Source organism: Anas acuta, chromosome 3 (genome assembly GCF_963932015.1).
Source record: "Anas acuta chromosome 3, bAnaAcu1.1, whole genome shotgun sequence".
In the NCBI taxonomy this organism is placed as follows: domain Eukaryota; kingdom Metazoa; phylum Chordata; class Aves; order Anseriformes; family Anatidae; genus Anas; species Anas acuta.
In genome coordinates, this window is record NC_088981.1 from 80,674,630 (window position 1) to 80,699,103 (window position 24,474).

At 45.1% G+C, this 24,474-nt stretch overlaps 1 long non-coding RNA gene across 2 annotated transcripts in view; it reads left to right on the forward strand.

The window, feature by feature from the left end:
* Positions 1-22,512, forward strand: part of LOC137854501 (uncharacterized) — a 38,317-nt gene extending 15,805 nt beyond the window's left edge. Inside the window, exons 2-5 of one of the 2 annotated variants that reach the window (XR_011095195.1) lie at positions 1,013-1,212; positions 9,399-9,523; positions 20,037-20,125; positions 21,085-22,512. This is a non-coding gene — a long non-coding RNA (uncharacterized lncRNA). Of the gene's footprint in view, positions 1-1,012; positions 1,213-9,398; positions 9,524-18,556; positions 19,877-20,036; positions 20,126-21,084 lie in introns of those variants that run through there. The other variant, XR_011095196.1, reaches the window with a different exon arrangement.
* Positions 22,513-24,474: the final 1,962 nt, after the last annotated feature.

Below are 24,474 nucleotides of genomic sequence, written 5' to 3' on the forward strand. Positions count from 1 at the left end.
TAGATATTTCTGACAAATGCCCACTCCTTCAGATCTGCCTCATATTTCATCTTCTCATTTAGGATCGTGTTGTGGGGACTCAAATTTTGGTGCACTGGGTCCCATGGCAGTGCCGGCCTACTGCTGTGTAATGCGTCAGGCTGCCTCCAGATCAGAGGAGCCCCAGCTTGGCGCATCCCCGGTCTCTCTCCTGCTAAGATGGGACATGGAAATGAAAAGCCTGTGGTTCTGCAACTGCACGTAGTACAAGCAGTATCAGCTTAAAAGCACGAGGCAGGAGTCAGTTCAGAGTGTTTCGTGTTCAAAGCATGAGGCTCGATGGATTTCTCTACGTTCAGGAACTCCCTGCTCTGCCCAGCTTCGTCCTGTGTGGGACAGGTTTCCTGCTGACTGCAGGTTGTGTGAGCCCAACAAAAGGGGTGGGGAAGAGATCTTTTGAGTGCCAAAACATGTATCTTTGCCCTCACCCCACATCACTGCCCTTTACGGTTCAAATGTCCTCAGCATGTCCACAGGGGAAGGGTAAACAAGCGCGCTTCTCTCCCCTTGCTGTGCCGAAGCCAAACAAACTCTGCACCTTTTGCAGAGAGGGTTTAATATTTTCCTCCTTGTAGTCTCCAAAGCTGTACGGAAGAAAAGGATGGTGATAAGCCCGAGCAGGAGCCCTCTCTGTCTCCCAGGTCAGGGAAAGGTCAGTGCGCATTAAGGGAATATTGCTGGTGCTTCTGTTGTTACAGCAAGGCCCAAGCAGTTCAAAGCCAGGCTGCATCATCTGTGGCTGAAAATCATCTGCAGTGCTGCTTCCTGAGCAGCAGATTGGCTTCCCATTACACAGGCTAATGAGAAAGTGTCACAAGTGGTCTCAGTAATAGTGTTGTAGCAACCCCCCCCACCCCCCCATCCCCTTTCTCAGCTCACTTGCAGAGATTTTGATTAAATTAAAAAAAAAAGAGAGAGAAAAAAAAATAAAGAAAAATATATATTCTCTCAACTCTTTCTTTTCTATCCTCAGCCTCAAAGTACTGAATCTGGAAATCAAAGCAATGGGATCAAGAGAACTGGAGGCGAGAGGTGCGTGTGCCTATAACACTACCTGACTGCAGTGCCACTGAAGCCCTAAGCACGGCAGAGCAACTGGCTCCCAAAGGCAGTGCGTTGTGTCCCTGGCATCCTCAAGTCAAACAGCAGCATTTTAGGATTTTCCAGACAAAGGTATCAGATTTTTAGACATGCCTTTTTTTGCTCCTCCCTCTCCCCCCACACCTCTCGCTGGCCAGTCTTCCACCTGGCTGCCAACAGCAGAGCAAAGTGGCCTCGAATCCCCCCAACCTCACGCCAGTTTGCAGCAAGGACTCGGGACATGGGTCAGGACACAAATGAAAAGATGCTGGTCGCAAATCAGAGTTCACTGCAGAGCCTCCTTGTCAAGATACAATGAAGGAGGGTATCTGACCTTCTGAATGCAACACCACGGGGGCTCCTACTGGGCTGCTGGGCCTGCAACAGTGCTGAGCTGTTGTTTTATTACAAACTCTTTTTTTTTTTTTTTTCCATGCAGTCTGTCTCTTTTGTGTTTGGAGAGCTGAGGGGGCAATACAATGCCCTCTGCCCCTTTCCTCGCTCTGTTTCCAGTGCAGCTCCGGGGATGGAAACCAGCAGCCTTTGTTATATACTACCACGATGCTGACAGGTCAAAAAGCATCAGGATCATAAACTGCTTCATTCCAGGCTAAGGCCAAGGTTTGCAAGGATCGATTTTCCTGCCTTGCATGCTTCCTGAAGCCCTCACTAATTGCACTCCTTTTCTTATGAACTGTTGCATTAACTCTGGCTTTCTAAAGACCCCCACCAGAAACGTCGCAGACATAAAACCAGAGGAGCACACCACAGCCTTGCGACACAAGTGTTCTTTGTCTCGCTTGTTTGCTACCCACTGCTGTGTACTGTACATTTTGTAACAGAGGTTATTAGAGGGAGAAGCTCTTCCTCTGGGTCAAGCCAAAACCTCAGGAGAGGAGATGAAGGGTGGGCAAGTCCTTTTTCCCTGATAAGAGGTGGCACGGCACAGCCTTCCCAAATGAATGCTGGGGCGGGCAGCAGGCTAAAGGGGCAGCAAGCAAAGCAGGGAGCAGACTGAGAAGCACTTAAGGGAAGAATAAGGCCTGTCTGTGACAGGGGAACTGCCTAAATTGCAAACACTGGCAAGGTCAGTTTGGCTCAGGAAACCATTGAAAGTTGAACAAGGATTAGAGGAATAGGCCTGCCTACCCAGGATCCAATGGATAGAGGGAACACGGTTTACCAGCCTCTCTACTTAATCTGTTTCACCCACTCAACCTGAATTTTGCCTGTTGAAATAACTCACCTACCTTTGAATTACTATTTGTGTATTTCAATAACACCTGATTTGAGAGAGACAAATACTCTGGTGTCTTGTGTGTGATGGATTCAGATGGAATAGAGATGGGATAAGAAGGTCTGCCTCCAGGCTGTGCTCTGTTTTGGGCACACACAACCTGCAGAGTGGGGTCTGTTCCCTAGGAAGGTGTTTGCTGCCATCTGCATCACTTGAATGAAGAGAATACCCACAGGCACTGTGCTCTACTTAGGCTGACGGGGCTCCAGGGCTGCTTCTAGGCGTAGGTCCCAAGGCCCTGAATATCTGGACCACCACTGCATCGCCATCTCAGTGTCTCACCTGAACATCTTTTATGTGCTGTCGTAGTTTGGTGTCTTACTGGTTCCAGCCCAGATGTTTCCCCAGCAAGCAGCCAGAAGTTTACCAGCCAAGACTGAAGGAAGCTCTGTGCCCATGGGTCAATTTTACTTCAACCATGAAACGAGTCACAGTTTCTGAGCCCAGAAAGGTAAACTAGAGCATTCTTTATGTTTAATCCTCACTAGAAGCCACGGTACATCCAGTGTATCCTTTGGTAAATTACAGGCTTCAGATGGAAGAATAAAAGTGGAAAAGACCAAGAGCGTGCATTTTTATCACAGTGTCACCTATTCTTTTCAGCATGTGCCTGATGGGATTTTGACACCCAATCTCATATTTCTTCTAAGTAAAGTAGCTTTTACCCTAAGGCACAGTTTGGGTCAGGCTCTGTTCTCTAGAGGAAGTGATTACTGTTGTAAAGTTGGACCGTCATTAAGGGAGGAAGTGTGAAATCTTTCTTGGTCATTGGTAGAAAGTTTGCCTTAATTGGCAGTGGGCACCATCTCAGAAACAGGCCAGTCTAACAGCGTAAGGCCAGTTAGAGTCACCTCTCCTTTCTGCAAATAGGTACGACATTATGAGAACTATTTAAAGAGAGAGAAGGAGACAGAGAGAGAAGGGACAGGGAAGAAACAAGTCAAATATTCAAAGAGAGACCAGAATGAAGTCAGTGACGTTTGTGACTCTTCTGGTCATCTGAGATTAGAGTGACTGAGGATTTAGAGCACATTAATGCATAGGAATTCTATACACTGGTACACATTCTCCACCTAATCCTAATTAAGGAGGGATGCTATCCCATATCTATTAGACTGCAAAAAGATACAGCCAGACTGTGAGCTCTGTGCTAGACTTCTCCTGGGACTTTTTAAGGCTTGGTTAACCAGGAGTCCTGTGAAATTGGGACCTAGCACTTGGGAGGCGGCCCCTCAGCTACTCTGCTCAGCCCCCAGACTAGAAGTGGCATTGCAACCCGTAATAAAGCCCTGGGACTAACAGTCGGGACAAATCATGGAGAGGAACATCACTGTGGTTTAAGCTGTCAAAACAGTAAATGGGAACAAGAAGAAGAGATGGCTGAAGGGAGGAAAGCTAATAGCTTTCAGGGCACAACAACACTTATGGGTTAATGCATCTCTGTGGTCTTGGCGGCATTTAAAGCTTCCCTGCCTTTGCCATCACATAAGAATGGGGAGGCATAACAGCTCAGAAACAGAAAACATTTCAGCCTGAGTTTTGCTTGCTCTGTGTCATTGCCATTAAATAGAAACTGTCCTTAGCAGGCACCTTCAGGAGAAAACTACTGAGCGGGAGAGAGGGAGCTGAGACCTCAGTGGACTGCCGTCTGCTGCTTCCTCTCTTTCAACAGTGCAGATGTTACTTTCCAGCCGCGTTTGAGAGAGAAGCCCTACTGTTTGAGGATGTTGAGAAGATTAAGGGATTAAACAGAAAGGACTCCACTGCAAGAATTTCTCTTCCAGCTGGTGCTCAGTTGGGGTAGGAAGTTTTCTGAGATAGATGCAGATATGTTGTGCATACAGATATATTTGGCTCCTCTGATTAATTTAATGTTAATACAGTGTCATATTTTTCCTTTGGAGAAAATTAGAGTAAGATAATGCCACATGCTGTCAGTCTTAAAAGGAAAATCAGTAGGGACAGATGAAATCCTAAAATTATTTTTTTCAGGCTTCTAGTTCAAACTTGTGACACCGCACCCTCCCCTTTTTCCATGTAATTTTAACTTTTTTTTTCTTTTAATTTTATCAGAAATGGCACAATTACAAATCCATGGCTGGATAGAGTAGGTGGACTGTGAATTTTCTCTCCATTTTGTTGGGTTAAGCTCTGCCTTTCAAGTTATTTTACACAGAAAGACGTTCAGCTGCCTCTGATCTTCACGAGCTTTCTCTTGGTTTCTTTAGAATACAAAAAAAAAAAAAATGGCTCAAGCAGTCCAAAGCCCATTGAAGTCAATGGTCTGCAGAGATTAGAATGACTTTCTTGCCATGTGTTTTTGGGGCCGAGCATGGCCTTGAAGACTGGGTGTATTGGGGAGGAAGAACTGTACTTGGCCTTTCCTCTGTGTTCAGTGTTAAAGGATTGTTAATGCACTTTAAAGGTGTTTTGAACTTGAAAAACCCACCTAAAATAAAGAAACACATCTTATTTTTTAACATGTTGAACAGGCACCCTATGGAGCTGAGAAGGGTAAAAGAACAGCCCAGGAGCTGGACTGGCCGATCCCTGTTACATGGGCGGATTTGTTTCTCTTTGTACCGTGTTCTGCATTATCTCTACCATGTTCTTTCTTTGGATTTCTCTTTACCCTCCCTTCCACTTTCTTTCTACAGGGAGTGATCAGGGAGACCTGGTAAGGACATCACGCTATTCCCTGGCCTGAGTTTAAACACGGTTAACACTGTGGACACACCATTAACCTAATCAACTTTCGCTCCCTCCTTCCTCCATCAGACTGACGTCCCCCCGTGATTGTTTTACCTCATAAATCTGATTTTCTGGGGTAGGAAACTTCAGAATGGCAAAGTTTGCCTGCAAATGAGACAAAATGAGTTCATATCACCTCTAAGTGCCTTGTAGAGGGACTGTAACGGAGGCTGCAGTCTCTGTTCAATTACTTATATTATTACAGGGGCTGTAGTCAAGAAAAAGAGGAAAAATTTCACATATCCTCTGTACAGGTCGCTCATCTTTCATAGCCATTTACCCCTTATTTTATAATAGAAAAAAAAAATGACCAGAGCAGTCATTCTTTTCTATTTTCCTGGTAGCCACAACAAATTCCTTGCACATCAAAGATACGTGCGTTGCTGCAACTTGAACTGGTCATGGCTTAAACCAAGAGAAAGATGGGAATTCACAGCTCTCCCCCTGCACACTTTTCAGGTCAGGTTTTTGCTTGTTTGTTTGGTTTTGTTTTATGATAATTGCCAGCCCTACACCCTACAGTGCTGTTACCACTTCCTTTGTTGTCATCATCCTTGCTGTTGTGGCCAGCAGCAGCACAAGTTCCTCATGGCCTTGTGGATGTGTTCGTCTCCAACCCCACCCACTTCAGCTGTCAAGGGATAAATAAATGTGGTTCCTCGTGTTAGTTTAGGTCACGGCTGTCTTAGACAACAGGCCTCAGACATGGTGGTGGATCCACGTCCTCAGGGAAGGCCCCTACTGAAAAGGCACCACCCCACCACCAGGGAAGGACGGCGGGGCTGCTGATTTGCCTTGCCTCATGACCTGTATTTTCAAGGGTGCTTTACCAGCATCCTCGTCTCTGTCCGCCCCTATCCTGCTGCTGTGCCACACTGTGCACACCCCGGGGGCTGCAGCAGCCCCCGGCCAGCTGGAGAGGCCCAGCTGGTGCTCGGCCTCCCTGCCGTGCTGGGTGTCTCCACCTGCCCCAGAGCACACGGCCTGTCACACCAGGACGATTGACACGAGCTATTGGTTGTGACGGACGCACACTTGACTAGTTTTGATAGTGGTGTTTTCTTTTGGGCTGATTTTAACAGATCGCCTTTGTTTAGCGCTCACCACACCCTCATCTGTCACACAGTTCTCTCGAAATAATGTGGCTGTACAAAGTTCCCAAATACGTCTGCATTTGAAGCAAGTTCTCTGCTCTCCAGACCTTCACATGCTGCTGTTAAGAGCCCAAACACTTTTATGAAAATAAAATCTGGAAAAAGTTACTTCCTTGCTTGAGTGCAGGTGCACAATAGGATCTTCCTTATTGCTTTCAACTGCCCTTGGCATGTATGGGTATTGAAGCTCAGACAAGAGCTCTGACTGCTCCGTGGCCTTTAAAACAGCTCCTTTTGGGTAAATGAAGATCCTGGAGGGGATGTAACAACCATGAGTAGAGGGCATTATCTATGCAGCCCCCTTTGTAGGGGTCTCTGGAGAACCTTCCAGATTTTCCTCTTGCAATCATGATGGTAGGAGTATTACCCAAACAAACCTCAGAGCCATGGGGCATCAACAGACAGAGCAAAGGGGCTGGAGCCATGTAAAAGTGCAGTCTTACCTACACAGGGCTCAGTACTCAACAGTACACACATATTCAGGACTGAAATACAGATATAAGCCAGCAGTGCTGCTGGAAGCTGAAAGCAGCAGCAGATCAGAGAACTACCTGCCAGTGAGAACAATATATATTTTGTGGTGCCACAGTTCAGGAAAGAAACGACTAGCAACCTTCTTAGGAGCAGAAAAACAAGTTAACATATTGTTGCTGTACTCTGTGTATAGAGGCAATCACCAACTCGCAGGAGTTATATGGATAAATGGAATGGAAACCAACTAAAGGTAGCATAATACTTTTTCATGCGCAGACAGGTAATTATTATCCTCTCACTTTTTATAGAAATAATGCTTTTGAACATGTCAAAGAGCTGGAAATGAAATATGTTTTCAAGATTAAAGGGGACAGATTCCTGGGTGAGTGGAAAATGTTTGTGCAATTTTTCTCTTAAACTCTTTCCACTCCCCCCACCCCAAACAGCCCCAGTTCACTTCATTTCAAGCCCAGAAATATTGCTTTGTCCTACTGCCTGCTCGGGGCCACAGAGAGCAACCTCCTGCTCCAAGCACGAATGTCACCAGCACTAGATTAGACCAGCTGTGGCTTTGTTTAGGTGAGTTAAGAGATGATTTGTGGCTTGGCTATTAACTACCAGATGTCTCTGTGCTGTGCTGGGGAAGGCGTCCCATAGAAGTGGGCTCACTTCTTGCAAACACAGAAAACAGTGTGTTTTGCTGGGGTTTGCTATGCCTGCTCCAGAAGTTTTATGGCTCAATATAATGTATTGCATGTGTACACATCAGCAAAGAACAGCCAATTAAGATATCTCATCACCGTATAAAGCTATTGGACACTAAGAATATTTGTATTTGTGGTCCCGCACAGCACCCGAGAGCGGTACTCCACAGAGTTATCAAAGGAGCTGATTAGTGTAATGAATGTTGATCCCATCCAGAAGCTGTAATAAACCAGTTTGCTGAGCAACTATCACCTGATGGCTGTGCGTCAAGGCGCGTTGTAATTCCTGGTAAAATTAGGGAAGGAGGCAAACTGTTGTTGCAAGAAAATAAACCAATGTGCTGAAATGCATGCTGCACGTGCACAGAAAACCAAGCTTTGCTACAGTGTTCAGCAGGATCATGTAGCGATAAAGTGGGATCGCTGTCATTTCAGAATTGCTGCATGTGTCGTAGCACAGTCTTTAAAATGTCAGAGTCCTGTGGAAGTGATGGACTGGATCCTTAACTGATGCAAATCACCAGAGTTGTCCTGGGTGCACCGTGTGGTACATTCAGGCATGAATTTTGACCACAAACGAAATCATTTTTAGTGGAATTAGGCTTATTAAATAACAACTCTTTCTGTAAAACTTACAGATTTGCTTATCTTAACTTTCAAAAAGATGTCTTTGTCTAGAGAAAGGTTGGACTTTGCTAACTCCCTTTGCACAAAACAGCACAAGCCCCTACATGGCTGTGTGTGATTATTACATTAACACATCTCTATGGTTACACCACAGAAACCTTTAAGTGTGAATGCATTTTTTCCCTTAAGTACCAAGATGTTCCTGATAGAAAAAAAATGACCTCTTCTTGGCTCCTGAGATAGAGTCAGGGATGTGATTAATGCTGACTGCATTCCACTGTTTTTCCCTGAAGACGAGCTATTAATATCTTCCAGTGATGTATGTCCTTTCACTTAGCCACAAATGGGTGGTCAGCAAGGTACCTAAGCCCACATTTTGTCTAAGGGAATAATTTTCACAGTGCCATCCCACTAAGGGCCTTTGACTTGATGACCAAGGACTGTTCTGAGTTTTTCTACTGCTCTGTCAGTACCCAGCACCATTTCAAGAATACATGAACGGAGCACCTCATCCCACCTTATTTTTTACAGTAACCCAACATATAAAGCAGGTCCAATGGCCTGTGAAATGGATGGTATTCCTAGATTCAGCAGATTACCTGGTTAACTCATAATGGCAGCCTACTGAAAAGCTTCACAGATTGCTTCATGCTCTGTCATGTACAGCCTTGCAAAGTCCATTTGATTTGGCTTTATATTTGGTTCCATCATTTGTATCATTAAGTTGGCCCAAGAAATTGTCTAACACTATAAGAAAGATTCACCTTTCATTTGCCTTTAAGTGAGCATGTTAAAAGAGGAGAAAGGTATTTGAGGTCCAAGGCCGTGCATTATTACACAAATTTATATAATAAAATTAAAATGAATAAACAAATAAATAAAATCACAAACCGGAGCAAAACAAACCAAGGTACCGATGTGTGGGACAGATCAAAGAAAAGGCTCGAAAGTTGAGATGGTCCTTGACTGCTTGTAGCTTGGAAGGAGGAATGTCCTCCTCTTGTTGTTTCTCAGGGTGGGTTTCACCTCCCCTGGCAGCCAGGACAAGCTCCCTCCCTGCTGCCACCCACTGTCACAGCCTCCTTAGCATGTCTTGGGCATGCCTAGGCCCCATCCTGACCAGTGCTGTAGAAACACACAATGAGAAAAAACTTGGCATAAAGAGCTTTGTTTGGCACCAAAACAAATGTTTTTTATTGCAATTTACATTTGCTTTTTCTCCTTGTTCCCACTGTTGTTCATTATAGCAACCTGTGTTTCTTTTTAAACGAGATTGCAAGCTGCACAGGTGTGGGGAAACCTGCAGCTGAGCAACACCCTGCACAAAAAGGAGCCAGATGGCCTGGGGATATCCTCACAAAGTCAGCGTGATAAGGGATGATAGGAGCAGCTGTGAGGTAGGTGCTGTGTACAAGTGGTCCTGCAGGAGTGGAACCTGTAGTGTTGGCACAAGCAGGCTTGGGGCTTCAGGAGTTAATGTCTGCCAGGGGATTTTCTGTCTCAGCTTTCACTCTTTATATTTAAGCTCTTACATGACTCCAGAACTGGATTACAGGTTCTCTGGGTGCAGTGCTACATCATTTTGTCTTGTTACTGAACTCCTCTGTTTCCTTTCTGCCCATTAATTTCTCGTTCTATGCCCTGCTGCAAGCAACTGCGGTCTCCAGAATAGTTTTGCAATGCATGTACTTAAGAACGTGATTTTTGTAATTCACACGGGTAAGCGAATACATATACTCAGCACTGCAATGATTGCAATGTCTTCTCACTAATAGGTTTGAATGATGAGATGATCAAGACCATGTTTCTCTATGATTTAGTATCTAGTCCTTTAATACTGTCCCAAACAGTCCAGTTCAGTTCTTTAAAATCATCAATAAGACTAGGCTTGCTGTTTTCCTCCATATAAACAGTGGATAGTGTGTAAAATTCAGTGACCATGCCCACGGTGTCAGGGGGTGCTGGCTGCATCAGGGTTTCCAGAAAGTTTCAAGACCAAAGCTGTAAAGTACCAGAGGCACAGTCATACATACTTTTCCCCTTCAACAGACTTTTTTTTTTTTTTTTTTCTGAAAAGCCAGGACAAAACTGTTGTGCACATCTGTTCTAAAACTGACTCTTGACCGCTCTGTGACAAAAGGCTGTGTTTCTACTTTTGTGTAATTCTGATAGAAGAAAGGGTAAACATTCTTCTCCTTTCTAAAATGCTAACAGCAAGTGTTGTATCTCACTCAGAAAAATTTCTTGAATACGCCTGTCCCCCAAAGGCATATAATGTTCCTGTTGCCAGGAGGCAATTGATATCTTCATGGGGAGGGCTTAATAAATGGAAGCACAGTGGTCAGCTTCCTAGAAAAATGTCAAAGAAGGGTAGGTGTCAGGGAGAAACTATAGTAACATGGGAGGCAGATGCAGAGAACTAGCGATGTATGAGTCCAGACTAATCAATTCCTGCCACAATTTGCCATCCTATAATTGCATGAGAATGAAGGTGAGCTGAAAACCTGAAAGGCTTTTAGAATAAGGAAATGAGTTGTGTCTTTGGAAGGACTATATCATTTAAGGAATATAGGCTGAAGAGATTAGGCCCAAATTTTAATTTACTCGTGGGATGATTTTTTTGTATTGCAAGGCCTGGTAATCATGAAAACGATCTAATTCATTTGTATTTATTTTTGTCTGATTATTTCCTCATGGTGTTTGCAAGCTCTGATTGCATGGTAGTGCACACGAGCTGGGAAAGTGAAAGCAGTTATGGTGAGCAAGTGCTCCTAGACACTGCAATGATATGAATGATCATATAAATCAGACAGCTCAATGACTGATGCGAAATAGTGAAAAATAAACAAGATTTATTTTGAACTTAGCTCACTTGAGGTGGTGTAAATTTGACAAGTTATAAATATTAGCCATGAGGATATTTTTTCCTAAATATTGGCCATATTATGAGATTGATTTTGAAGTGTGACTCCATACTAAAACCAGTGTGTAATTCTGCCGAAAAAATGACTGGTGGTTTGATATAGCAGCACTGTCTATCTGGAATGCCTTTAATCAGGGAACAGGCTCCAAATCAGAGACAGCCTTGAGGGGCAACATTTACATTTGGATTTACAGCTTCAAAGAAACTTAGATTTAGAGTTTTCATCAGTCTCACTATATTTTAGGGGTATTTACAAACTACAGCTTCAGATAGCTGAAGTTGCAGTGGTTGGATTTAGTCCCTTTCAGTTTGGTGTTTGCAATTTTGAACTGGTATGTGAGGAGCTTTTTGGTCTCTCTTAACCTGCAGAGACCCGTTTGAGCTGACTTAATCTCTAATGCCAAAAGCAAGGCAGAGAGGTATGAGACTTCTTCCACTTTCAGAATCAATAATGTCAGCCACGCCAGGAGAAATGCAGATCCTTGAATTTAGATGTCTAGGGTAAAGTATAGCTGTTCCTGCCTGTCTGATTCCTCTGGTTATTTGAAGCATTTTGCAGTGTGGGCACCCTGGAATAATGCTTGCTTCCTAATGTACCTGATGTTAGAGACCCTGTGCTCTCCATGCCGACCAGTGTTAACAATCCTTTGTTAGTGTTTCTGGATAGCACTTGAGTTCCCCTTTAAGCAGGCAAGGCTGGATGTTAGACTACAGATAGTGGATTTCAGCAAGTTTCGTACAAAAATGTTCATCTTTGGGGTTGTTGTATAACATTTTGACTCAGAATGAAAAAGATGATCTATGCTTATTCTTTAGGAAAAACAGAAGGTTGTTGTAGGGTTCAGGGAAAATAAACACAGAGGAGTGGGATATTTACAAGGTGGATTCAAACATACATGGAAATTAGAAGTATATGGGGATGAAGGTGAATAAAGGAGACAATGGGATCAGACATGTCATATCATTATCCAAACAAATCCTCAGTTTGGAGCCGTGTTCATTTGGATTTTCTTTTATACACACAGCCTGATCTTCCAAACTGATGCATGGAGAGATAGCACAACGTGTCTTCATTGTCTTTGGAGGCTGAATTACATTTCTAGAAGCTTTAAACTATGTTAAGTCCCATCTTCAGAATAAACTTTCCTGGGAGAGGAGTTGCAGTAATTGCTACAGGGCTATTTCTGTGATGGTAATGAAGGATAAAGTGACTTGCTGGAAAAAGAGGGAGGATGAGACACTAGAAAGTGTCTTAAGTTATCATTCACTAGCTGAAACATGTGAGCTTGGGAATCCCCCTTCAGAGACTTAGTCCTACCATTCAAGCATTTGGAAGATCCCATTAGTACGGTCAAGTTCTCATTAATAGCTTGTTTCTTAACCCACAGAGATGTCAAGGTGATCAGATCTCAAGCCACCATCTCCATCAGAAGCAGAGCTTCTTTGTTCTGCTTGCTCCTGGCAGAGGTGATGCCAGGCCAGGTAGCTCATGGGGAAGGAAAGCTCTCAGGGCATCCAAACCTCGTGCAAACACAATCCTAATAGCTACAAGGTGTGTTGCAGAATACAAGAAACGGGGCCCATTTCTTCTGCTCACTCAAGTGTTAACTCTTGTCAATGAGAAATTAAAAGAATAGGACCTATGTGAACAAGGGAATACAAGTTGAAATGGGGTTGACCCACTTTCTTTCTTCTCTTACGTGGCACCTCCTAAATCATGCCAGTGAAGATGGATTATACTTTCAGTCATGAGATAAACCTGTAAACTAGTTCTTGTCTGCAGCACTTGTGTATTATAGATCTTGTGTCTCCTGAAAGATGAATAATTACAGTCCCTGGGGAGATACTCTTTCGAAAATGCAGTCATCATGGATTCTGCAGTGTGGGATGGCTGTATGGACAACAATGATAAAACGAAGAGCCTTCTTGTCCCCAACAGGCATGAAAGTGAAATGGGAAGAACAAACAGCTCTCATTAGATTAATGAGCGGAGCTTCCAATTTATGGACAAGTTTCTGTTTCCCTCGCTTTGATGAAATAAATACCATTTGATGAAGACTGCTAAGTACCGTCAGACCAAACCGTGGCATAAAACGATTGCATACGCCTTCATTTAAAGCAGGCCTGCCCCAACACAATGTAGTATGGAAAGAATGGATCCTTCAGAATAAATTGACTGGATTTTCTTTGCCTCTTTTCCTATTTGGCAATCTGTCTTCATTGAAATCTTGGTGAATCAGATAACAAAACCTAATGAGCTGTGCATCATAAATCTGTAACTTATCTCATGGATGAATTCTTCACTGTGCATGCGACATTTACCCTATATTTAGAATTTCAGGCATACTCATTATCCAAGTGATACATGAAGAAGAGTCTGTAAGAATTCTCCTCTAGCATATGCTCTAAATATAACATACAAAAATGCTACGTAGCCTTTTTCTTCCAGGAGCCTTTTTGGTGTAAATATTTGAAGTGTGTTTTGTAAAGAATGTAGTACATAAGGCACAGCTGAGGTTATGAAGCAAATGAGCATTTCAGGTCAAGATATCTTTTGGGATAGATGGAGAGTTCCTTGTTCCCATATACTTTTCTGCGGCAGCTTGCGTGCAAAGATCACTGAGTGAAACATCTCTGTCTGCCTCTGATCAGTGGCACTGAATCAGAGAAGTTACCACAACTGGTACAGTTGTTGCTCTTACTACCACCCTGCATGAACAGTGCCAGGTGTAATTGTTGTGGAGACCCAGGTACCCTCTCACCAAGAGGTGTCACGCACTCAAAAGGGAGCAGAGTGTAGTCAAGCTTCTATTGCCTTTGCCTACCAACAATATTCGCCATCATGCTCCACTCTGCGCACACATCTCTCCTTAAACGCATTGGCCTAGGATTGATCTTGGTAGAACAAAGGAGACAGGATTTAATAACTATGCAAGTCAAAATGACCCTTCCAGAAAGGTGACAACAGCTGTAAGTGCATGGAGACACAGCGCTTGAAATCTTCGTGCAAATGCAAGGAAAGCTCACCGCTTTGCCTCTGGCATTTGGGCTCAAAGTGGGAAAAAGACCGGAGAAGTCTTCAGCTACCTCATTAAGTGAATGCACAGCTACTCTCCCAGGAGCAGGGTAGGGTGTTTGTCACTCTCTGGCTTAAATGATGTATTTCAAAGCCACTGTTGTTAGCTTCCAACAATGCCTCAACCTTGAAAGGAGTTTCTCTGAAGAAAAGCTTGAAAGAGGAAAGCATCTTCTAGCTCTAGGAAGACAAAAGATGATCAGCATTTACAAAGATTAGAGCCCAAACATAATAGGATGCTATTTAGGACAAGTATTTAGATTTTTATTACTGCTTGTACTATTGCTACTACCAGTATTTTTGTTACTATTATGAAGGCAAACACAAAAGCCCTGAGAATATGTTCCTCAATATACAATATCTAATCTCTCCAGAATGACAGCGATTTTACAGAAATGGAAGGCAAAACATCAGTATGAAGTAGTCACAGCATTTAAGCTTCATCAGTCCTTAGGCAGTGTCTCTGTGACCAATCCAAAAAAAACCACAAGATTTATTGATTAGATGTGAGAACATAAAAACCACATACCTGCCAGAGCTTCACACACAGGAACCAAGTAAGGCCTTGTCCAATTTTTATCATGTTATACAATACAAAATTGCCCGGACTAGCATTAATAGACTATATTTGATCTGATCATTGCAAGCTCTCTATCTACACGCAGTGTTTAAAATTCATATCAATATCACATTAGGTCAGAATCAATAACAAAACTCAAAGCTCTTTCATCTTCTCCTAGTATAAAGACTGGAAGCAAAAGTCTAAACCTTTTCATTATATCTCTTAGGACTCAGAATCCTGTTTTAAGACACTGAGACCCCCAAGTCCCAGTGCAGTCATGTTATACCGAGTGCCAGCATTAACTGGAGATGGTTCTTCTTTCAGTGTCTCTGGCCATGGTCCGTTTTTTGGTGGTGAGCTCTCCTATGTTGTTTTAGAAAATAGCATTTAACCATTCAATATTTTTTGCTTGTCAGCATTGTGTCACGGAGCACTGTTCTGTCAAATAGCTTGAAAAGGGCAGTAGCTAGCAGAGTAGATTAAAAAAAATCTACTCTGAGGGGAGGGGGGAACACCAATAAAAGATTAATCCCAAGGGGAAAAGAAAGGGGGGGGGGGGTGGTATTTGCACAATCCCAGAAATTTTGGAGCTTTTGGCTTACTTCTCACACTGAGTCATGATGAAAGAAGTCCAAGAGAGGACAGATCCTGACACCTTCATGTCCTGGCAGGATGCTGCATGCTCATTCTGAAAACAAACAAACAAAAACAAACAAACCAAACAAAAACAAACAAAAAAACACCTTCCCAGATGCAAATGGTTTGGTGTGGCCCACACCCAGAGAGAAGACAACTCCTCCATCCCACCCTCCTTCCCACACCCCCACCACATCCCCAGGTATGGGGTCCAGGGTCAGCACCAGGAATTGTTTTGCGTAGTCTGCGTTGCCATCTTTGAGGGGCATTTCTGCCAAAATGGGAATGATAGCATTAAATGGAGAAAAACTGGCAGCTGGAATAGCGTGCAGAAATCTAGCCCAGTTAGCGCCACCTGAATGTGCCTGGGTTCCTCAGATCACCAGCAATACTTTCCAGCCTTTGGGGTGCAAAGGCCGGAGCCTAGGAGAAAAGGAGAGAAGATTTTGTGTAAGAGCTTCCTGTGAGGTGTGTGAGACGGGAGAAACGGCTTTAGAAATTCCTGTGAGCTGAGAAACTGTGCTCGGTTCTCACCATTAAGGGTACTCTTCCGAGAGCAGAAATAACAAAAGCTGTTAGCAGGGCTGTGGGGGTGAGCCGGAGTGGCCATCAGAGAGGCGAGCAGCAGGAGGAGAGAGGGAGCAGGCAATAGAAATAGGTCACCCCATCAGATCAGATCAGCCTAAATTAGGCCTTGCAACTTGTCAAAAATTAATAATTGCAGACTGAGAGGGAAGGTTACAGCATGATGGGAAAAGTAAGCCAGCCCCCACAGACAACTCTGACATTGTTTGAGCTGCGGTTTTATTTTAACAATTAGGTATTGCTACTCTATCTGGTCAGACTTCTATTTTTTTTCTCCCTTTGATAAGGATATGGCGTATCAGCAATTTGATCCCTGTTTGGAAGAGGGTTTCAGCTCTTTAAACATGAGACAGCGCGCTGCAGTTTTCCTGGATTTTCTGGAAAGATGTTTCCTTAAATCTGGACCATGCCCCTGTGGCTGCCAAGTCCTGGTGGAAGGGATGCAGACACCTGGTTTTAAAGGCTACCACTTGTGCAAGCAATCATCTGTTACCAGTGGAAAATTCAACCCTTGGGATTATGAGGCTTGAGATGAATTGTAACCACTCGCCGGTCAGGAAATGCTATCACCCTGCTCTGGGTATGACAGGTTGACAAAGTCACCAAGGTGCAGGCCAGTCAGGGTGGTTTCACCAGGGCTGTTCCTCCTTATTTGGGGCTTATTTTGGTACAGGAGCTCCCTTCTCTCCCAGGGGAATCCCAAGATCACAGTGTAGTATCTTCAGTATGAACCATGTTGTGCCCTAAGTATTTACTCTCTAGGTTTCACCCGTGCTTGGCCTTGCTTCGCAGGTTCAGTCAGGGTGCAGGTGACTGGGCCTTGCAGGGAGATTTCACCTGTCTCACCACACCTCTTTCATCCTCAGGATTTTTTGGAGAGCTCCTATTCAAGGCGTGGAACAGCTGTGTGATCTAGCCTGCTTTATCAGTACATAAAATACCATCTTGGCATGCAGCGTGCCCTGCGTTGTAGGCAATCAGTTGTTGTAGAGGGAGAAAGGAAGAGAAGAGGTAGATTCAGGAATTTCTGAGGTGTGGAGCAGAGCCCTGGGCTCACCAAAACTGTTCCAGGAAAGAGTGTTCTCACATTTCTAGGTCCCGCTGTTCAGAGAAGGATGTTGTGTTTTGTTTTGTTTTGTTCTCAGCAAAATCCTCTTTTCTGTTCTTGGTGTTGCTGCTGATGAGCTCCATCCTACCCTGCAGGCATTCATTTTTATCTCTGTAACAAACATGTCTGAGTCCACTTGGGTTTGGGATGACACTAGCCTCCTAACATATTTTACCAAAATCAGGTACTAACCTGTGGAAATAAAATAGAAACCCACATACTACTTTTTTTTGCGTATGATCTTGTAAAGAAAGGCCTTTGCCTTGTCGTGCTGCACTTCCTTGCCCCCCCATCCCAGTCTGCAAGGCAGGGAGATGCTTGTGTAGTCTGTAATATTTAAAGAGCTGTCAGAGGTATTATATAGTGCTAGAAGAACCTTACCTACACGCTGCTCTGTGTGTGTGTGTGTGCGTGCATGTGCACCCCTTGCTTTTGCCTCCCAGATGAAATATACATGAGGCCCGCTCAAGTGTTTATCAATTCTTTCCACTGGCTGAGCCTGCGAAAATGCTCTTGTAGATTGCTGGGTAGAGATGTGTCCTTTGGAGGTAAAGGGCATAAATGCTGCGGCTGCATTCTGCATGCATATAGTTACCCTGTGTATAGTTACACCAATTATTTTGCCATCTGAAATCACTCAGCTGAAGAGTTCTCCTATTTGTCTGAGCATCTAGTGGAGGGGACAATTTTTCTTCGACTTGAGTTTGATACAGACCACTAAAGGAGGAGGTTAAGGTGGTAAACGTGCCACAGACCACATTTGGGTGCGGGTCTGCAGAACGGCGTGCAGGAAAACGAGTGAATAACAGCACCCCGGGGAGCTGCAGGGAGCATTAATTCATGTGCTCGCCTGCTGCCTATCGCAGCCCCAGTGGAAATACTCCAGGTCACCGAAGAGGTGAGTCCTTATCACCCCCCCTGAGCACAGCAGTCACTTTGCATCTCCCTGCTCCAGCTGGGGCAAGTCAGGAAAGTCTGGGTAAGGATGTATCTGTCAGGAGCACCAACCTGGTGGCAGCTGAGTTATTACAGGAAAATGGAGTACAAGTCTTGCTAGGAGCCTGGTAAAAGCCAAAGGGGAGCATCATTAAAAGGTGCATTGTTAGGGACGCTTCACAGCTAACAAGAGTGATGCTCCCACGGGGGGAGCAGGGCCCTGTCCAAGGCACTGTCTTGCTTGCCTGAGATGGATCAGCAAGTAGAGATACTCTAGAAAAAGTTAGAGCTGAGATTAATAGCAAAAGTGCAGTTAGCAACTTCACAGGGAACACTCATGAGATGATTTATGACAGTGAAGGAAGGAAGGGTATGGACTGTGGTAAGTGTTTGTGTAAGAGAATGGCAGTTCTGCAAAACAGGCTTATTAATGTGAAAAAAAAAATAGAAAAATGAGATTTTTGCATTTCCATAGTTGAGGAGACTTGAAGGTACTTCTCATTTGTTATTTTTGGTGCTATCTTTCTCCATTAACTCTTTGCAAGTATGTGGTTGCCCCTACAGGAACATCTCTTCTGATTTTTTTGTTGGCTGCTTCGCTAGGGAAAGCCACTCCGAGCTCCGTGGCGTCGGGTTGACACTGAGTGGAGGTGATGGGGAGCCAAAGGTAGCCCTGTGCCGTGGTGCTGCTTCCCTGCTCCTTGGGCTGGTTGGAAGGCAAACTGACATCAAGTCAGGGCACAAAATCATTCACAGACCAGGTCATTAAGAGCAAGGTGCCTTCGTGAAGGTGTATGTGTTGGTAAAATTGCTCATCACTTCTTCATTTGTCAGCGCCTGCTTTTCCTTTGACAGCAGCAAGCTAACCTGGAGCAGCCTGGCAAGTACAAACACTGGGTGTTATGGGTTCGGCCTTCTAGGCTTGCTTGAAAGAAGCCTTGTGGTTTCTGTCAGTGGCTCAGGAGTACTTAGCCCACCTTCACTGGGGCCCAGTGCGGCCTGAGGTGAGCTTCTCCTGCTCGTCGTCCTTCAGCCCTGAAGCAGCCTCCCTTGCCTGCCTGCTGATGCCTGTTCTGAGGGCTGATTCTGAGATAGGGGCCTGAGGTAAGAGACCCATTGCACGTGTCTCTCCCCTGTCACAGCAGGAGGCATATTTCACTGAGGGGACCTCAGGTTTGTCAGACGAATCCCGCCTCAGGAGCACGGGGTCATGCAGGGAAGCGGTGACAGAGTAGAAAATAGGAATCGTGTCTCACGGCCTTCAAGTGGGGGTCATCACCACGGCCCTATCTAGTGGAGGGTACAGGTGCCTTGTCAGTCCCTAAGGATGGGGTGTGATGGCAGGGATTACTGCGTGTGGACGTGGGTTTAGTTTAATAGCAGAGCTGTTAGGAAACTAGCTGGAAGGCTGCACTGCGCCTCCAGATTAGCAAATGGCATGGCAGGGGTCATGACAAGACAGAGAGAGCTGGCAGGTTGCTATTCCCAGAGGCCAGCTGCAAATTTCTTTCGCTAAGGAGGGACATCAAGAGATCCCAAGAAACCTGGACATTTAGAAAGTTTCTTGAAGGAAAGGCTCAGTAAGCTGTCCGGGGACTGCTTGCAGGGAAAGGATAGACAGACTGCCAGTGTCCTGGGGAAGCAGAGCCTGCCTTTGTACTAGGAAGAGGTCAGAGGGGCAGCAAACCCTGTAACTGTGACAAATCCTACATCTCAATCTTTTACACACCAGCTTTCCCATCCCTCTAATCCTCTTTGTCACCTGTCCCCAGGCCCCTGCTATTTTTACCGTCTCTCTTTTCAGATCTGGAATGGCCGGAATGAAACACAGTCCTTCAACTTATATAACGGCACAAAAATAATACTAAAAAATCTCCCCCACGGCGTCTGAGACAATGGCCAGCATGAAATAGCAGAGGTTTCAGTGAGTTGTTGAGCCTTTTTTTTTTTTTTTTTTCTGGATGGCTGCAGTTCATTCAGGACCCAGCAATGCATGCAGGCAGTTCAGATGGTTTCTTTCAGTGTGCATTACCTTGCATTTGTTATTTGCCATTTCATCGCCGACTTTCCTCATTGTTTTTCAGAGGAGGTACCAGTGCAGCCGCTGATGTTTTCCAACCAAGTACAAAGAAGTGGCCATTGTGAGAGCAATGAGGGAGAAGCCCAGAGAAATGTGAGTAAGGGAATCCTAGGAAAGCACTGATCATGTGGTTTTTATTATTATTTTTTTTGGTCTCTCCTCGCCTCCTTTCCTCCACTGATGTTGCAAGGCGTGCTTCTGTGTGTGGTGCCTGCTGTTTGAGGCTGGTGTGCCTGTGCCCCTGGTGCATGCAGGGCTGGCTCCTCCCTGGCAGCAGGGCTCCTGCTGCAAATGATGGTGCTCGAGGGGTTGCATGCAGACATTCGCTTGCTGGGGAGTCTCAGGAAGCATCTGGATCCCAAACACTTCCCTTCTGAACCTGACATTGGGTAACAGCAATAATGAGGGACCCGGGAAAACTGTTTTTCTCCCCCGTCTGTCTCCTTCATCTGTGGTGGTTTCACAGTGACGGGCAGCTGAGCTCCACCACGCTGTTCTCTCACTCCCCCTCCTCAGCAGAACAGGGGGAGAAAATAAGACGGAAAAAAAGGCTCATGGGTTGAGATAAGGACAAGGAGATCACTCACCAATTGCTGTCATGGGCAAAACAGACTCAGCATAGGGAGATTAATTAAATGTATTGCCTATTGCTAACAGACCAGAGCAGTGAGAACCTAAAAGCAACTAAGGACACCTTCCTCCCATCCATCCTCTTCTCCATCCTCCCCCCAAGTGATGCAGGGGAACGGGGAATGGGGGCTGTGGTCAGTCCCTGATGCTTTATCTCTGCTGTTCCTTCACGGTCCCTCTCTGCCCCTGCTCCCAGTGGGGTCCCTCCCACGGGATGCTGTCCTTCCCCAGCTGAGCCTGTGGGGCCTGCCCACAGGCAGCAGCTCCTCAAGCACTGCTCCCACACGGCTCCGTCCCACGGGGTCCATCCCCCAGGAGCAAACTGCTCCAGCACGGGGCCCCCATGGGTGACAGCTGCCCCCAGACCTCTGTCTAAGCCCAGTACCTTGGCCCACCCTCAGACCCCTTCTCTCCGTTTTCAGGCCCGCACTTCATCCTCCGTCCTTCCTCCTAGTGATGTCAGAAGAAAAGAAAAGTGTGTAACAGGCAGAAAAATCAAAACTATCGACATTGCTGCTGATTTCAGCAGTGACTCATCCGCACCCTCACCCGGTGAGAGCTCACTTTCATCGCTCATTATAAAACAATATCTCCTAATGGGGGTGCAGGGGGGTGCAGTGCTCTGTTCTGCCAACAAGAAGACTTTTACCCTGGAAATCTGTGAGTGTAATTTGCCGTCAGGCATGCCCGCCCGCACGCACACGCAGGTAATGATGGTGTTAGCCGCCTGACAAATTGCGGGGCCTTGCACGTTTGACCTCCTCCCCTGCCCTGCCTGCAGTATCGCATCTCCCAAGGGGTTCATCCTGACATCCCACCCCGGAGCGGCTTCCAGACGCTGCCATTTTGGGTATCCTGCTTATTTGTTTCTTTCCAAAGATCCTCCCTGCTCTCACCTCTGGGGTTGCTCTGTCTCGACTGCCACTGCACCCAGGGATCGGTTTTGTGCCAGGCCTTGCTGAAGGATCAAATACCTCATCGTCTGTCTGACTGGAAATGTGAACTTTATATCGACGGTGGAAAGGAGAGCTTCAAAGCATTCTGAAGAGATGTTTAGCTTTCGCCTTTAGCCCTGAATATTCTCCAAATATTGGACTTCAAAGCTGAGGCCTTCTATGTACAGCAAAGTTATTCTGGACATCTTCTGAATACCTCTGGATTGATTAAGTTTAATCTTCCTTTCCATCCTAGCCCTGTACTGTTCACCTTACAGTAGCTAGGGCTTGAGAAGGAGGGAGATCTAAAACCAGCCCCAATAATATTTTTAAAGTGTTCACAAGCCTTGCCGAAATAGTTTTACTGTAAAAAGTGCAGTGTATAAGTCTCTGATTCAGCACATCTTTATCTTCTCCGGGATGTTAGTACAAGTTATGCACTTAACTGCTGAATGGTAATAGATTAAAACACATGTTTAAACACTTCGCTGAATAGTGTCCATACAAAATGCATGATGTTGTGCTGCAAGGTTTGTACTTCACCCACTCAGAGCTGAAAGGACACAAATTCTCTGGTGGCTGTGGTGCTTGTGACTAAAGAAAGCTTCTCCCCTTCAGCCGGGTAAACAGCTTCGCACCGCGTTATCTGATGTCCTCGTGCTCTCTTTCAAGGCTGTTTGTTTATTTGGGCCTCTTTATCGCAGCATTCAGACAAAATACTTAATCAGATATGTTTGTATCCTAGCATGGTAGTAAATGACCTCAAATTACAGTGTTATGTTTTCAAATTTTCTGATGTGAAGATATTCCCATTGCAGGAACACATTAGTAGGAGTCAGTCCTTGACATATATTCTAATTAGTAGATCGTGATTTTAATTGCTAAACTTTAATAAATGTCAGTGTTGGCCCCGCTCCCTCAGATCGTCTGCTTTTGATTTCTGATGATTTGCAAGTTTTTTTCCTACTCCCTTCAGCTTCCTTCGCTTCTGTTTGGTTGAGGAAGAGTTGTTTCACATTTCCCCCTGCTTGCAAAGCCAAGCCTTCCCTTTGCTCTTCTCAACCTGCACGTTGTAATTATAATCAGTAATGAAAAGTCAGCAAATGGCAATTTAAGCAGTTGCTTTTCAGTAAAAATAGATGCTGGATCCTCTTGAGCAGGCGGGGCAGGTGCTGAGCCTGTCAGTCAGGAACTCTCATGCTTGGCAGGGCGATTTACCTGTCTGATGTTCCTTCTCGTTCTCCATCATAAAATAAAAACACTTCACTTGTCAAACATCTTCTTCTTTTTTCAGGATGCGTCTCGCACGCCCACTGCTCGGCCATTTGAAACTCAGCTGCGCCTCTAGCAGTCAATCTGACAGCTCAGCCAGACTCTGTCCTGAAGAGATTTCCCAGGAACCCATTGAAGCATCTTGAAAGCTTGGGGACTGCACAATGGAAACATTTTTATTTATTTATTTATTTATTTTTTACTGCATGATTTTTCTAAGCAGAAAATTAACTCCTTATAGAAACGGAATAGGACTTTTGAGTTCTTTGAAATGGGGGAAAACAACAACAAAATCCTTTCTCTGGTGGAGTACCCTGGCCAAAGTGTAAGCTCTCCCCTGCCAGGAGTGCTTGTGTTGGGCCAGCAGATCTGGAGCTGTGCTAGAGGTGGGTCTGGCCACCCAGGCTCATTGGGTTTGGTCGCTCCTCAGTGACTCCTAAAGTCTTTGGGAGTCACTGAGGAGCCCCCAGTTCTAGCCATGATTCTTCTGGCCGTTCCACATGGCTCTTGATCACAGCCTTCAGCATGGCCACAGTTCCCCACACATACCATCCTTCTCCCTCTCAGGTAGGACGTTTGTTGTCCCCAACACCACGTAGATCCTCCCACCAGTCCCTCCCTGCAGCTGCCCCAGCTGCAGCCCTCAGTGGGAAGCCTGCTTTGCTCAGGGATCTGGAAGCTATTTTAAGATGCGAGGCTCTTGCCATGCAAATAAAGGTAGCGTTGCACATCTTCTGAAAAATCACCACCACTCAACTCATCAGCCCGATATTCATCTCGCATCGTAATTGTGGCGTGCGTGCCACTCACCATCTCTAGGTGCGCTGAGTGAAATGATCTCATATTTAGGAATTTGCCAACAGTGTAACTCGACGAAATTATTCTGACAAAGATTTTCCAACAGGGGATTTTACAACGCAAGTTTTTTCCTGTGTCCTAAAGTGGGGGTACAACCTCGGTAATTTAAAGAACAGTGCATTTCTCCCTGACGTTTATGCCTGGGAAACAGAAGCGCGAGGTAGACGGAGTGATTTTCCGATGTCCACCCAGGAGGACAGTTGCCAAAATGAATTAAAATCCAGAACTCAATCCACTAACTCATCCCCCAGGCCGTATCGCCCACAACAGCTGTACATAAGCTAGGAGGCGAAAGCAAGCACAGAACTGATTTCGGGAGAAGCCAAAATGCTCCTCAGGCTCGGGGCTGGCAGAGGCAGAGCAGGAGGATAAGCTAGCTGACAAGCAAAGTACTAAGATGCTGGAAGAGTGAAAAAGGCCACTGACAGTATGAAGCCACCTCTTCCCTTGGCCAAATGATGCACCAATTAGCGGCTGGTTAATATTTAATATAACATATGTTTTAGCATTAGAGTAATGTGCCAGGACAAAGGGCATCACTATTTTGATAAGTGATTGAACTTTCAGCAGCAGGGAGAGGGAGATTTTTATTTTCAAAGCAAATAAAGGGATTGGCACACGCTATGGCCTAAAAATTTAATTTCCTATCTTTTCCAATTATATTAAAGGCAAACCAAATGACTCTTATGTTGGCTGAAGATCTTAGGGTATTGAATACTCAATTGAAAGCTTTTGCATTATAGCAGC